Source organism: Mustela erminea, chromosome 5, assembly GCF_009829155.1.
Source record: "Mustela erminea isolate mMusErm1 chromosome 5, mMusErm1.Pri, whole genome shotgun sequence".
Taxonomy (NCBI): domain Eukaryota; kingdom Metazoa; phylum Chordata; class Mammalia; order Carnivora; family Mustelidae; genus Mustela; species Mustela erminea.
Window position 1 is genome coordinate 50,880,584 of NC_045618.1, and position 13,461 is coordinate 50,894,044.

At 44.3% G+C, this 13,461-nt stretch overlaps 1 protein-coding gene across 9 annotated transcripts in view; it reads left to right on the top strand.

Annotated features, from left to right (window-relative positions):
- Window positions 1-13,461, top strand: part of RNASE13 (ribonuclease A family member 13 (inactive)) — a 38,031-nt gene that overhangs the window by 2,741 nt on the left and 21,829 nt on the right. For 3 of the 9 annotated variants that reach the window (XR_004285740.1, XM_032343079.1, XM_032343093.1), the window contains exon 1: window positions 8,382-10,264. The exons of 3 other annotated variants lie outside the window; for them this stretch is intronic. The gene's annotated coding sequence lies outside the window, so the exon portion shown is untranslated. Of the gene's footprint in view, window positions 1-8,381; window positions 10,265-13,461 lie in introns of those variants that run through there. 3 more of the 9 variants (XM_032343084.1, XM_032343086.1, XM_032343089.1) reach the window with 3 other exon arrangements.

The window sequence follows — 13,461 nt, forward strand, 5'->3', positions numbered from 1 at the left end:
TTCCTCCTCTGAGCCGGCACCGGGAAGCCCTGCAGGGGGTAGGGGTTAGGGGTGGCACTTCCAAAGGGTGGACACTTGGAAGGAAATCGGAAAGCCAGATAGTCCCCAGAGAGGGGCGTGAAGGCATGTGCCACTGTGGTTGGGGGCTGACTTTTGGAAAACATCCTGGCAGTGGATGCAGCACCTGTGAGGCCAGGAGGCTGGGACCTCTGGGCAGTCGTTGGCACCGCGGGAGAGGAGGGTGTCGCCTAGATGATGGGCTCCTCTGTCACCTCTTTGAAACGCTAAACGCCCACCCTTTCTCCACTCCACTGGATCTGGAAAAGAAGAGAGGGAAAATGCTCATCCTTCTTGGAGACAAGAAGATTCCTCTGCTCCACAGTGTCAAAGAAAAAAAAAAAAATCCAGGACGGCAATGTCCAGTGACCATGTTGTGATTCTCAGCAGAGTTAGAGGCAGGGAGCTGAAACTCTTTTTCATCAATGGGCTATGGGCCCTGGAGTCACTGAGGCTCTCTAGCCTGCTTGTAATTAGTCCTGGGGAACTGGGAGAGTGAGATTTTGCTACCCCCTGGTGTCCACTCTATAAATGTTGCCCAGCAGCTGGTTACAAGGCCAGCACTTAGGAAACTTTCTTAGAGGATATATTATGAATCTTATTCACTTGTTTCAAATCCGGCTAACCCATTTCCAGTGTTTTCTTTAAAACTATTTTTAAGGGGTGCCTGGGTGGCTCAGTGGGTTAAAGCCTCTCTGCCTTCGGCTCAGGTGGGATCGAGCCCCACATCGGGCTCTCTGCTCAGCAGGGAGCCTGCTTCCTCCTCTCTCTCTGCCTGCCTCTCTGCCTACTTGTGATCTCTGTCTGTCAAATAAATAAAATCTTTAAAAAAAACTATTTTAAAAAAGATTTTATTTATTTGAGAGAGAGAATGAGAGCAGGCATGAGAAGAGAATGGTCAGAGGGAGAAGCAGACACCCTGCTGAGCAGGAAGCCTGATGCTGCACTTGATCTCAAGACTCCAGGATCATGACCTGAGTGGAAGGCAGTTGCTCAACGGACTGAGCCTCCCCAGGGGTCCACCCATTTCCAGTTTTGAGAAAGAGCCTGAACTTTCTGTAGAGTCTTACATTCCTTATACTCAAACAAATTGAGAAACAGTTGGTAGAATCCAAGCAAGGTTCCTGCAATTAGGAAGTGGAATATAAATTAAGCTGGCTCTGGGAGTCCATGAACTCCTGGAGAAAAAAGAGTGTATCATTTTTTTCCCCTATGGAAAAATGAGAGCCACTGAAAGTTTTTGAACCCAGAGGGGGATGGATCCAGTTACTTCTTTCCAGGAGCTGTTTTGATCTGTACTAAAGGAGAAAGGCTTATTTTATTAAGTAAAGTGACATGTATACTTACAGCAGTTAGTCCCTTTTTCCCAGAATGCAGGCTCTTTAAGAGAGAGAGTGTGTGTCTGTATGATAGATGGTATGTTGATGAGTATGTTTTGGGGAGATGCGAAGGGGAGAGATTATAGGGGAAGAATTGGAGCTTGGGAACCGTGCAGGCTTAGAAGCCTTCTCTTGCATTCACAAACCAGCCTCACATGTTTCACCGATTTCAGATTTTTTGGAGCTTACCAAACTCCCACTTTATAGACAGACTCCTGGCTTCCTGAAGTTAAATAACTTGCTGGAAGCCACACAGTAAGTAGAAAAGCCAGAATTTAAGCCCGGGCAGTCTGACTCTAGAGCCTTCACTCTTGACCACTAAGTTATAAGGTTTCATCTAAGCTGTCAGAATCCATAAAAGAAGAACTTTGAACACTACCTCACCTTTTCTACCACCTACCCCCATCATGTTAAAAAGTGCTTATTTTTGTAATAGCCAGTGCTGAAAGAGTTTCTAAAAGTGACAGATATGTCCCTGTGGGTAAGATAATAAAAATCCTTTTCTTTTTCTGGACTTGGTCTAGAATAAATAATAGTTAAAATAATCCCCAAGAAATTTCCAATATGGTTTTGATAGGGAAGTAGTGTTATCCAAACATGAGAGAAAATGGGTGGTAGAAACATTTGGATCTGTAATATTTATTACCTGGCTTCCGTGCACCAAGAGATGTACTTGGCCTTCCACGTAGGGCTGGGGCTGTAGGCTGCTCACTATTTGTCCGCTGGGAGCATAGCAGTGACCAGGGCCCTGCTTTGGTCCCGTGCCTCAAGGCAAGGGGAATTAATGAAGAACCACAAAAGAGAGTTTTAGAGACAGGAAGGCATGGACTTGAGAGAACATGTTCTTGTTACCTGCGCCTTCCAAGGAAACTGGGGCCAAGCCTTATTTATGTATAGGATAAGAAATTTGTGCAGTATACAGGCATATATGTAAATTCAATTTTTTGTTGAATTCCTTCTTAATTTTGGCTTTATTTTATTAGTAATATTCTTTTAAAGGTGTACAATTTGTTTTCTCTGAGCTAGGTGTCATCAGAGTCCACACGGCCACCACCATCTCGCCTGTGGTGGTGCATTGCTTCCCATGCTGGTTTCTCTGTTCTACTCTTACCTCCTAAGAAGCCATTCTCTGCACCCTACCCAGGACATTTTCTAAAAATTCCAATCAGGGGCACCTGGGAAGCTTAATTGGTTTAGGGTTTGACTCTTGATTTGGCTCAGGTCATGGTCTCAGGGGTGATGGGATCAAGCCCCGTGTTGAGCTCCACGTTCTGTGGGTAGTCTGCCTGAGAGTCAGTCTCTCTCTCTCTCTCTCTCCTTATGCCCCTCCTCCCGCACCTGGGCTCTTGCTCTCTAAAAATAAATAAATCTTAAAACAACAACAACCAACTCCAATCATCTCCTCTCAACCTCTTCTAATGGCTTCACATTTGCATAGGGATCTGCCTATCTCTCTAGCCTGTTCCCTCAGCGCTCCCCCTGAGAGAGCACTCGTGGGAAGGCCATGGTGGTCTTCTTTCAGTTCTTTAAGCATGCCTTGCTTATTCCTAATTTGGGGACTTCTTGTCTTTTCCTTCCACCTGGATGCTCCTTTTTACAATTCCAGGGGCTGACTCTCATCCTTCCAGAATTTTACTGAAGTGTTGCATTTTTAAATGTCTTCCATGATCACCTGATCGAAAGTGGTCTCTCACCCATTGTCCCTCTCATGATGTTATTTTGTTTTGCTGTCGTCACAGTATTTCTCTCTCTTTGATGATGTACTTGGTTAGTTATGTCCTGTGTCTCATAATAGGCCCACCCACGGCACCACATGTCATTTGAAAATAAGCTCCATGAAGACGAGGACTTTGTCTATTTTGTCACTGCTCTATCCTAGATAGTGTCTGACCAGGTCCCAAACGATATCCCTAATCCAAGTGAAAACTGTAAGGGGAGCAGAAAGCTCCACAGAACAGGAACAGAGGTGGGAATAAGTGAGAGGTAGAAACCAGGAGCGAGTGGGGCCTAATGCCTGGAGTCTGCTTAACTTTGCTTTCTTCCTGGACTTAGCCCTCACAAGTTCTTTGTCCGTGGTTGATATTTGCATGTGGAAAATACACAGGATAGAACTAAAACTAAATGTGGGGTGCAGCCACTGTGGAACAGAGTATGGAGGTTCCCCCCAGTTAAAAATAGGATTACCATATGATCCAGCAATTCCATCACTGGGTATTTCTCTGAAGAAAACAAAAACACAAATTCGAAAAGATAGCTATGCCCCTATGTTCACTGTAGTGTTATTTACAATAGCCAGGGTATAGAAACAACCTAAGTGTCCATCAATGGATGAAAGAATAAAGAAAGTGTGGCTTGTCTATATAAAATTGATATATTGAATAATATATCATAAAAAATAAATATATAAATAATACATAATATATATAAAATATGAAATAGATAAATAAATATATAAATATATAAAAATAAATCTCGCCATTTGCTATAACATGGATGGATCTTGGGGGCATTGTATGAAGTGAAGTAAGTCAGAGAAAGACAAATATCATGTGATCTCAGTTACATGTGGAATCTAAAACACACACACACACACACACACACACACACAGGAGCACACAGATACAGAGAACAGACTGGTGGCTGCCAGGGGTGGAGGGTGGGCAAAATGGGTGAAGGGGGTCACAAGGTACAAACTTCCAATTATAAAATAAATAAGCCATGGAGACGTAATGTACAGCATGGTTACTATGTTTAATATACTATACTGCATATTTGAAAGTTTCTAAGAGTAGATCTTAAAAGTTCTCACCACAAGAAAAAAATGTTGTAACTCTTTGTGATGACGGTTGTTAACTGGACTTGTGGTGATCATTTTGCAAACAATTATACTTCAATTAAAAAAAGAAACCAAATATGGAAATGTCATCTGGATCAGTTGTAGTTTCACTGGGCTAGATGAATCTGGAGGAGGCGTGGTTTGGAGAGGATGTTCTAGAAGGGTTCCAAATTCACTTATAGACTTTATTAGTGGACCAGGCCAGAGACTCTTTACATAGCTGTAGTTCATTTGAAAACACAGTTTTACATTCTGGTTTCTTCACGGAACATTCCCCATGCACATTCCTGTGCATCAATATACTTCTCGTACATTTGTCTTCAGCCAGAGTGGTAGCTTGCTTCTTCAATAAGCACTAAGCACTTACCCGTCATCTGTTTAGTCACTCTCAATTTTAAGGAGTTCGTATTATTTCCAACTTTTCTCTGTTACACAGAGTATAAATAGATACGCATACGTCTATTCCTCCCCGCTTTGAAATATTTTCACTTAGCATATGTTACCAAGTGCAATTATTGGATCAAAGAGTAGGAGCCATTTTATAGCTCTTGTTATTGTCTGGCGAAGCAATATTTGGAGGGCAAGGGTCACGAAACTCCTTTAACAGACTTAAGAGATTGAGCGAAGAAGAATTGGATTTATTCTGAATGGCTCACAGTGAGTTGCTGTAGTGACAGAGATGTAGATTAGTTTCTATATAGGGCAATTTGAAATATTTAAAGCTGCCAGGAAATGGCACAGGCTGTCTCCGCAGGTAGTAGATTCCTCCCTTCTGGAAAATTTTAAGCGTAACGAGAGAGTTTTTAAAAAATGGTTTTATAAGCTTTTCAGATTTGCAATCTGTGTATTTTCCTAGCCCCATTCCTTTGCTCTGAAAACAAAGTTTGTTAAACAAACACTTATGAAGACCGAACATGTGCCAGGTATATCTAGAGGCAGACTGACCCTCGTTGGCAGCCTCCCAGCAGCGTCCTCCAGGAGCCCGAAGTCTGGGAATTACAACAACATGAAGTCATGCTTCCACCCCAACCCCAACTTCAGAACTGCTAAACGTGTGGGTTCAAATTTGTCTCCAGTTCCGTGACTGTGCTCCTTTTCCGTGCTCATTGTCTACTTCCAGGTCTCTGCCCATATTCCATGTTTCTTAACTCCCCTTATTCTAGAACTTTCTCTCTATGCTGTGCCATGTCTCTGAAGGCTCCCAAGCCAAACCCAGTACCTAAGTGGTTGATTCCAAGTAACTGTTACATTGTCTTGTTTTTTTTTAATTTCTGCCAGAAGATATCTGCATTTAAAATGGTAATTTTTTTTCAAAGATTTTATTTATTTATTTGAGAGAGAGAGAAATCATGAGGGTGGGGAGGGGCAGAGGGAGAGGGAGAAGCAGAGTCCTCACTGAGTGGGGGGCCTGATGTGGGGCTCGATCCCAGGACTGCAGGATCCTGAGCTTAAGGCAGATACTTAAACGCCTGAGCCACCCAGGTGTCCCTAAAGTTAGGATTTTTTTTTTTTTAAATGATGAGTTTTTGTCCCCAGAGTATCTGCTGGAATATAGCACTTCTAATTCCACTAATGTAAATTTACTTCCTCACAATGATCCTACTGGGTGTTTTTTACTCTCTCTGTCTTCCAAGCAAGCAGCCTGGTTTATTGAAGGGAACAGTTGCTTAACAATCTGTTGGTTTGGGGTTTTGTTTTTTTAAGTTACCTACCTAGTAAAAATGTAGTCTTAAAACTCCAGATTTGGCCAGGGAGGAAAAGCCCCTATTGAAGATGAAGACTCAACCATAGTCTCTGAGTTTGATTTCCTCTTGAAGTGTGTTTTGCTGAATTTCTCTGCCAACACCACACTGGTCTCGGGGATGTCCTGCTCCCCTTTCAAGGTTTCTCCAGCATGCAAGACAGCAGAATGACCCACCCAGAGGCAGCACAGGGCAGTGGCAGGAGGGCACTGAGGAGAGATGCGGTTCCAGGTTCTGCACTGGGACGAGCACGGAGGTGAGGCCTTGAGACTGAGCCTGGGTCACTGCATTGTCGTCAGTGACCACCCTCCCTTCTGAGGGCTCAGTAAGACCAGCAAACGTAGGAACACCAGCAAATACATTCATCAAAGCTCACTGTTCATTGTGTCAATACAAGCAGTGCAGAGAACAGACCGGGTTGGTAGTGTCAATGTGAATTTTTAAAATGTCCTTTTGGTGCTCAGGAAAAATATTCAGAAGGCTACTTTGGTTTTTTAAATTTTTGAAGTTTATGTTCCCTACAGTAAGGATGCAAACCAGAAGCCCAGTTCTTCCTTAAGCCTTTATGGGTTTTTAAAAAATTTTATATATGTATGTGTATATTTATTTAATTATTTATTAAGTAATCTCTACCCCCAGTATGGGGCTTGAACTCACAACCTTGATATCAGGAGTTGCATGTTCTAACAACTGAGCCAGCCAGGCACCCCTTTAAGCTTTTATGTTTAACTTACAAATAAGTACATTTTAATAATCTCTTTAAAGGATTATATTTGATGATTATTTGGTACTATTTATAAATGTAGTTAATAAGACTATTTTAAACATTAAAAATATATTTTATACACTTGACATATTCCATGTCTTTATAAAGCAATTCAGTCATCTGGCAAACCAACAAGGCATTCCTGAATACCTGAAATACTAAAATCTAAACAATTTGTAAATATGGTGATTCAATTCTTATTTCTTTTAATGTTCCCAAATGAATTTTATTATTTTTATTTTTTTATCAAAGCCCATTTTAAAAGAAAGCTCTACTTCAAATTACACATCTAGGGTGCTTGGGTGGCTCAGGCGGTTAAGTGTCTGCCTTTGGCTCAGGTAGTGTTCTCAGGGTCCTGGGATCGAGTCCCACATTGAGCCCTACATTGGGCTCCCTGTTATTCGGGAAGCCTGCTTCTCCCTCTCCCTCTGCCTGCAGCTCCCCCTGCTTGTGCACACGCCTCCCTCTCTCTGTCAAATAAATAAATAAAATCTTAAAAACAAAACAAACCACACATCTAAACCAATTACACATTTTATTTTTTTAAGGTTTTGTTTATTTATTTGAGAGAGAGAGAGGGACAGGGAGTGTAAGCAGGGAAAGGGGCAGAAGGAGAAGCTGACACCCTCCTGAGCAGGGAGTCCAATGTGGGACTTGATCCCCAGACCCTGGAATCATGACCTGAGCCGAAGGCAGAGGCTTAACCAACTAAGTCACCCAGGTGCCTCCCCAGTTACACATTTTAAATTAGAATTGTAAGAACTGTTAGTTATTGTAACAAGAGAAATTTTTAAAAGTACTGCGAATACCTAGAATACCAAATATGCACACATTTCTTAATACAAACATATTAACGCTATGTGTTTGATTGTTTTAAATATTTCTATCATTAATTTAAAAATTTCTGAATGTTAAAACAAACTTACCTACTAAGGAAGAACTGTGTCATCCCAGATGGCTGGGGAGCCCCTTCCCAAGTAACTTTTTGGAAACATGTTCTCAGTGGCCCTGCAGAGATTTTGTTCCAGGACTTTTGGGGGGCTCTTCTCAGGCCCCCAACTGCCCCATGGAACTCTCTTCCATGGATGCTGTGTCATTACTCTCTGAATGGGCCGGTTCCACAGTCCAAGGCCCCCTAGGTTCAAGTTACAACTCATCTAATTCTTCAGCCTACACACATGGAAGTCAGAAACTCCTACCCAGGTTGCTATACAACTTGTTTGGATATAATTAATCTCTTGAAGGATTTATTCTATTCTATTCTATTTATTCTATTCTGAATTCTTTCCACACTCTTTTCTAGCTTCTGGGGCCACCACTCTAGATTATGGGATGGTCCAGTTTCTCCTAGTGCTCCCTGACTCTGGTTATAGCCCTGGGGGTATGCGGGGAAACACTTAACAGGATTTTTTTTTTTTTAAAAGATTTCATTCACCTATTTGACAGGGAGAGCAAGGGAGTAGAAGCAGGGGCAGCAGCAGAGGGAGTGGGAGAAGCAGGCTCCCCACTGAGCAGGGAGCATGATGCGGGGCTCCATCCCAAGACCCTGCGATCATGACGAGAGCAGAAGGCAGCTGCTTAATAGACTGAGCCACCCAGGTGCCCCATATAACAGGATTTTTATTTAACAGAGAATGGGTTTGCTTAGTTGGGATGCATGAAACCCTAGAAGAGTTGGGAGAAAACTGTTCTCGAATCTGTTTCACTATACTTTCTCTACTTTCTGTATTATAGTACTTTCTGTTATCATTAGATGGTGTTTCAAAGGTATTGTTTTTAATTTGTCTCCCAAGCTAGATTACAAATCCTTGATCACAACAACATAGATGTGTTTGTCTAACTCCAAAATCACAGTACCCTCCAAAGCTGTCATGTGTGTTGGGCACATGTTAGGAACCCAGGATAGCTGGAAGACAGAAAACCCAAGAACTTGTGCGCCCTCTTAAGGCAGTACCTGGGATAGATGGTGAATTACCAGAGAAGGAAAGGAAGGAAAAAGAATGAGTTCATACAGGTGTCTCTTAGATGAGGCCCTTGAATGATTGGGTATGATATTTCCACCAACCAAGGTGGGGAGGTTGCAGGAGGAGGGGCTAGTCTGGAAGGCAGGCAGATCATGAGCTCAGTTCTGAGTGTCTTTCTTGAGATGCCTGCAGGACCTGGAGGGGGCTGGTGAGGGCAGGTAGATGGCCTGGTACTTGGGAGGTGGGGGAGGGAGGTATGTTCTCGGGAGCAGGTAAGTGGCCACTGAAGTCCTGGACGTGTACCAGGTTCCTCTAGGGAGTGTTGTTGTGAGAAGAAAAGAGAGCTAAGAATATGCCCCTGAGGAACACCCTCGCTTGAGGTGGAGACAGAGGAAGTGGAGCTGCCCACAACACTGGGGAGATGCCAGGGCGGGTAGGAGTAGGTTGTTTTTCTCTCACTTCCAGCACGTCTTCCTTGGTCAGAAACAGAGGGTGGCCAGACGGCGACAGTGACGAGAGGAGTGTGGTGTGGCAAGGCCGTCAGGACGCGTCTAGGGGAAGCTATATTTGGGGTGGACCACTCTGGGTGTGGTAGGTCACGGGGAGCTCTGCCTTCAATCTCTTTCTCTAGAAAGCAGGGAAGAGGGCTGGGAGTCAGATCTGTTGGAGTCTCTGCTTTCTCTGCCACTTTCACGTTCCCCCAAACACTCTTGGTTTATTCTGAGCTCTAATCTGTGTAGGGAAATCTCTTTCTAAATATGGGAAAGAGGCAGAGTTGGTGGAGGGAAGGAGAGGGGCTGTCTCACTGTTGAGTGTGTGTGTGTGTGTTGATGTGTGCTTGTGTGTGTTGGCCACACACATGCACGTGTATGAATCTCTGTCCTTGTGTATGGAGGTGTATGTCTCATGTTAGTATTTATGTGCCCATATGTGTATAATATGTGTATGTTTTTCTCTGAGTGTCTCACAGGAAAGGTGGAGAAATTGAGAGGAAGCATCGAGACACTTTTATGCCAATGTGATAGAGTAATTTTATGCTAATTGAATCTAATGATAAGAAATTCAGCCTTGTGTTTTCTACACATATATGTTCTATTTTTCTAGTAATTCACTTTTTTGTATTTTGTGAAAGCACGGGTCTGCGGCAGACTGCACACAAAACTCCTCCTTCCTCATAGTTCGAGAAGAACGAATTAGGACCAGATCAACATTCTGGGAAGGTCCTGATTCTGAAATTCCCAAGGGAGAGAGACTCACTTCAGAAAGCTGAGGTCCCTGCTCTGGGTCATATCAAGGAAGCATGAGGACAGACAAAGGGGTGGGGGTCAGGCCCCAGATCTGACTGGTGTCTGGGGACACAACCTGCTCTTCCTCCCCTACCTCTCCCCTAAGTGAGATGGGACCACCAGGCAGTTCTCAAGTGGGTGGGAGGCTGACCCTGCTGTGCCTCCAAGCCCACGCCTGTTCAAGGTGCTGCCCTCCTTCCCTCCTGCAGAACAGGAAAAGCTGATGACTAACAGGTAAGACGGGGTTTCCAAAGCTCCGTACTTCCCCCGGGATAGTTAACACACTCTCGGGGGCGGGGGGTGCGGGCGAAGAACAGAGTCTTTTATTGCATGAAAACCAGACACCTTGGGCCGGTACAGGGAACCCAGGCAGATCTTCCTGCCTTTCTTCCTTAAATAATCTTCCCTGCCTGGATCCCTCTAAAGTGTCTAAACACAGCCCTCCCAAGGTCCTGACTTGGTTGGCATTTGCCATTTTATATTCCTTTTTTTTAAGAGGGCCTCCAAAATCATGCACACCTTAAGGCCCACAAAACCTAGGTCCACCTTTGCTGAGATCTTCATGGTACCAAACTCAGAAAGCAAGACAGGCAACAGTGAAGGGCTAAAGAGAATGTCTCCTCTTTTCTCATCACTTGGAGCATCCATAAAACCCCCTATGGAATTAAGAGTATGTGAAATTGCGTGTGTGGGAGGGAAGTGTTATTGGCAAAGAGGGGAAGGATTAGTCGAGAACTCAAGGGTGGGAATTCAGCAGCCATGTCTGGAGTCTACAGAGCTTGGGGTGGGGATGGGGGGGACACCTGGCTTTAGATAGTATTACCATGGGCACAGGGACCATTGTTACCAGCTGGAACCAGGCCATCCTTGTGGTGTGGTGGGACACAGGCCATGGTGGAAGGAGTGGCCAACTGCTGGAGCAGTCTGGACACCTCCCTGAGATGAGCTCACATGTAATTAAGGACACAGGCCCTTGGCCCAGGTGGCAGTTCTTAACAGCCCTTCTTGCAGACTTGTTCACCTTTTCCGTCACTGTGTTGCATCCATGGGGCCTGAGTTGCACTTTCTCTGCTGAGTCTCAAACCGCAAAGCTGAGGTCTTGTGATTGAGCTTGGCCCTGGCTGGGACCTCAGGCACCCACAGCCCGAGCAGCAGGGGCAGCAGCAGAGGGCGGGATCCTGCTCTGGCGTTGCTCTCTCTGGTAGGGGAGCAATGGCACAGAGGAAAAGTGTGACACCATCGGGGGAACCCTGTTTGCCCCTCCAAGAATTTCATACCCTAAGGCAATTATGCAGGGCCTCCATGGCCTCAGACATTTAAGAACACCACTGACGTTTTATGGTCCAGTCCCAGCAGATAATGTGCCTTTTTATGCCCTACAATAAATACTTACATTGTTTATCTCTCATAAGAGTTTTATGAGGCAAGTATGATTACGTTTTTTAACATATGACCAAACTGAGACTCAGAAAAGTTAAGGAAATTGCCTATCACCCCACAGTTAAAGAGAGTCAGAAAGAGGATTTTAATCAACACCTCTCGGTTTCCAATGCCCTGTGTTCTTTCCACACTCCCAGGTTTCTTGTTTCAAGCACTGAGAGTCAGATCATAGGGGAAACCAATCTCGGAAAGAAAATGGGCTAAGGGTCCATACTCCACTATCCCAGGCTAGTTCAGGTGTTCCTGAGTCAGTGTTAAGGTGGTGGAATGAGGCTAATTTCTTCCTGTTCTGTGGCCTAGTTTCTCACCCAAGCTAGAGAAACAGTGGCTTCCAGTACAGGAGCCCCTGTTCCAGCTGGCCAAGCAGCATGGTGCGTTGGGTTCTTTCTGTGGCAGACGTTTGCCCTGTTGAAGAAAGTCTTGGAATGATAGAGTGTCAGAGTTGGAAGAGTCCTTAGACATATCTCAACCAGCTTCCTCCAGTTGAAGGAGCTGGAGTTTGTGAAAGAGGCCACCTATGAATGGCAGAGCTGGGGCCAAGAGCTTTCTGACTTTAACCCACCCCTTTGGTGTGGTGCCAGGCTGAAAAGGGAGGGAGAAAATGGTTCCCATAGGGAGAGCACACAGTGAGGTCTCTGTTTGTGGTCTTGGGTGGTGCATGAACATTGCCTTCAGTAATTCTCTTCTGATCCTTGTGATAACATTGAGGAGGAAGTCTATTCGAGTTAGGAGGTAAATTCTTTCTCCCCCTTTCCAATAGAGACCACAGATCTCAGGCTGAGTCTTTAGCTACAAACAATATCTGGATATATCTTCAGCTACAAACAATATCAGCTACAAAAACTGGATGATACTGGGGCTCCTGGCTGGCTCAGTCTATATGGACCATGCGACTCGATCTCAGGGTCGTGAGTTTGAGCCCCACGTTGAATGTAGGGATTACGTAAAAAATATCATAATTAAAAAATAAAATGGGTGCCTGACTGGCTCAACTGGTTAAGCGTCTGCCTTTGGCTCAGGTCATGATCTCAGGGTCATGAGATCAAGTCCCATGTTGGGTGTAGAAATTACTTAAAATAAGTAAATAAAACTTTAAAAAAATTTTAAAATACCAAAGAATTTATATATATAGATATATGTATGTCTTTTAAAGATTTATTTATATATTTATATAAAGATTTATTTATATATCGATATAAATATTCTCTCTGTATATCTCTTTTAAATATTTATTTATTTATTTGAGAGGTGGGGCAGAGAGAGTCCCAAGCACACTCCACACCCTGGGCAGAGCCCCACGTGGGGCTCAGCCTCACCACCCTGAGATCATGACCTGAGCGGAAAACAAGAGTCAGATGCCAAAAGACCGCCCTACGTATATATTTAGTAAGTTACAGGACTGGCAGTGAGGGGATATTGTAACAATCGTCAAGGGACAAAGCAAATGACTGCAGCTGGCACAATTGGTCTGGGCTACAGCTCACACACTTATCACTTCACTGCCTTTGAGATAAAATGCTCCTCAAAGTGGCACAAATCACAGAGGTTCCTAGGATCTGCATTGCCAGAGGGGAAACTGCTGAGCTTTTTGTCCCTCTGCGGAGGTGGAGCCTGGTTCACCAACGAAGCTCCCCTTTTCCACAGCAGGGATCTCTTCATGCACGCCTCCCCTCAAAGCTAACAAAACATTGATTTTTGAGCCCAGGAGAACATTATCCAGCCAACAGTTGACTTGGGCCCCAGGGAGAAAATATATACTTATTTATCCAGAAGTCATTTCTCTTTTGCAGGCCCTCAGCTGAGCTTCTCCCATGGGGTTGGGAGGATCACCAAGTGATTATTCATTAACAGTTGCAGACCCAAACCTCTGGGCTTTGGAATGAGGGTGGGGATGGGAGGGATGGGGGACCGGGGGTGAGCCAAGGGCTGGCATGAACATTCCATGCTGACTGAGATGATTGACCACAGATTTTGCAAGCTCTGAATCCAAT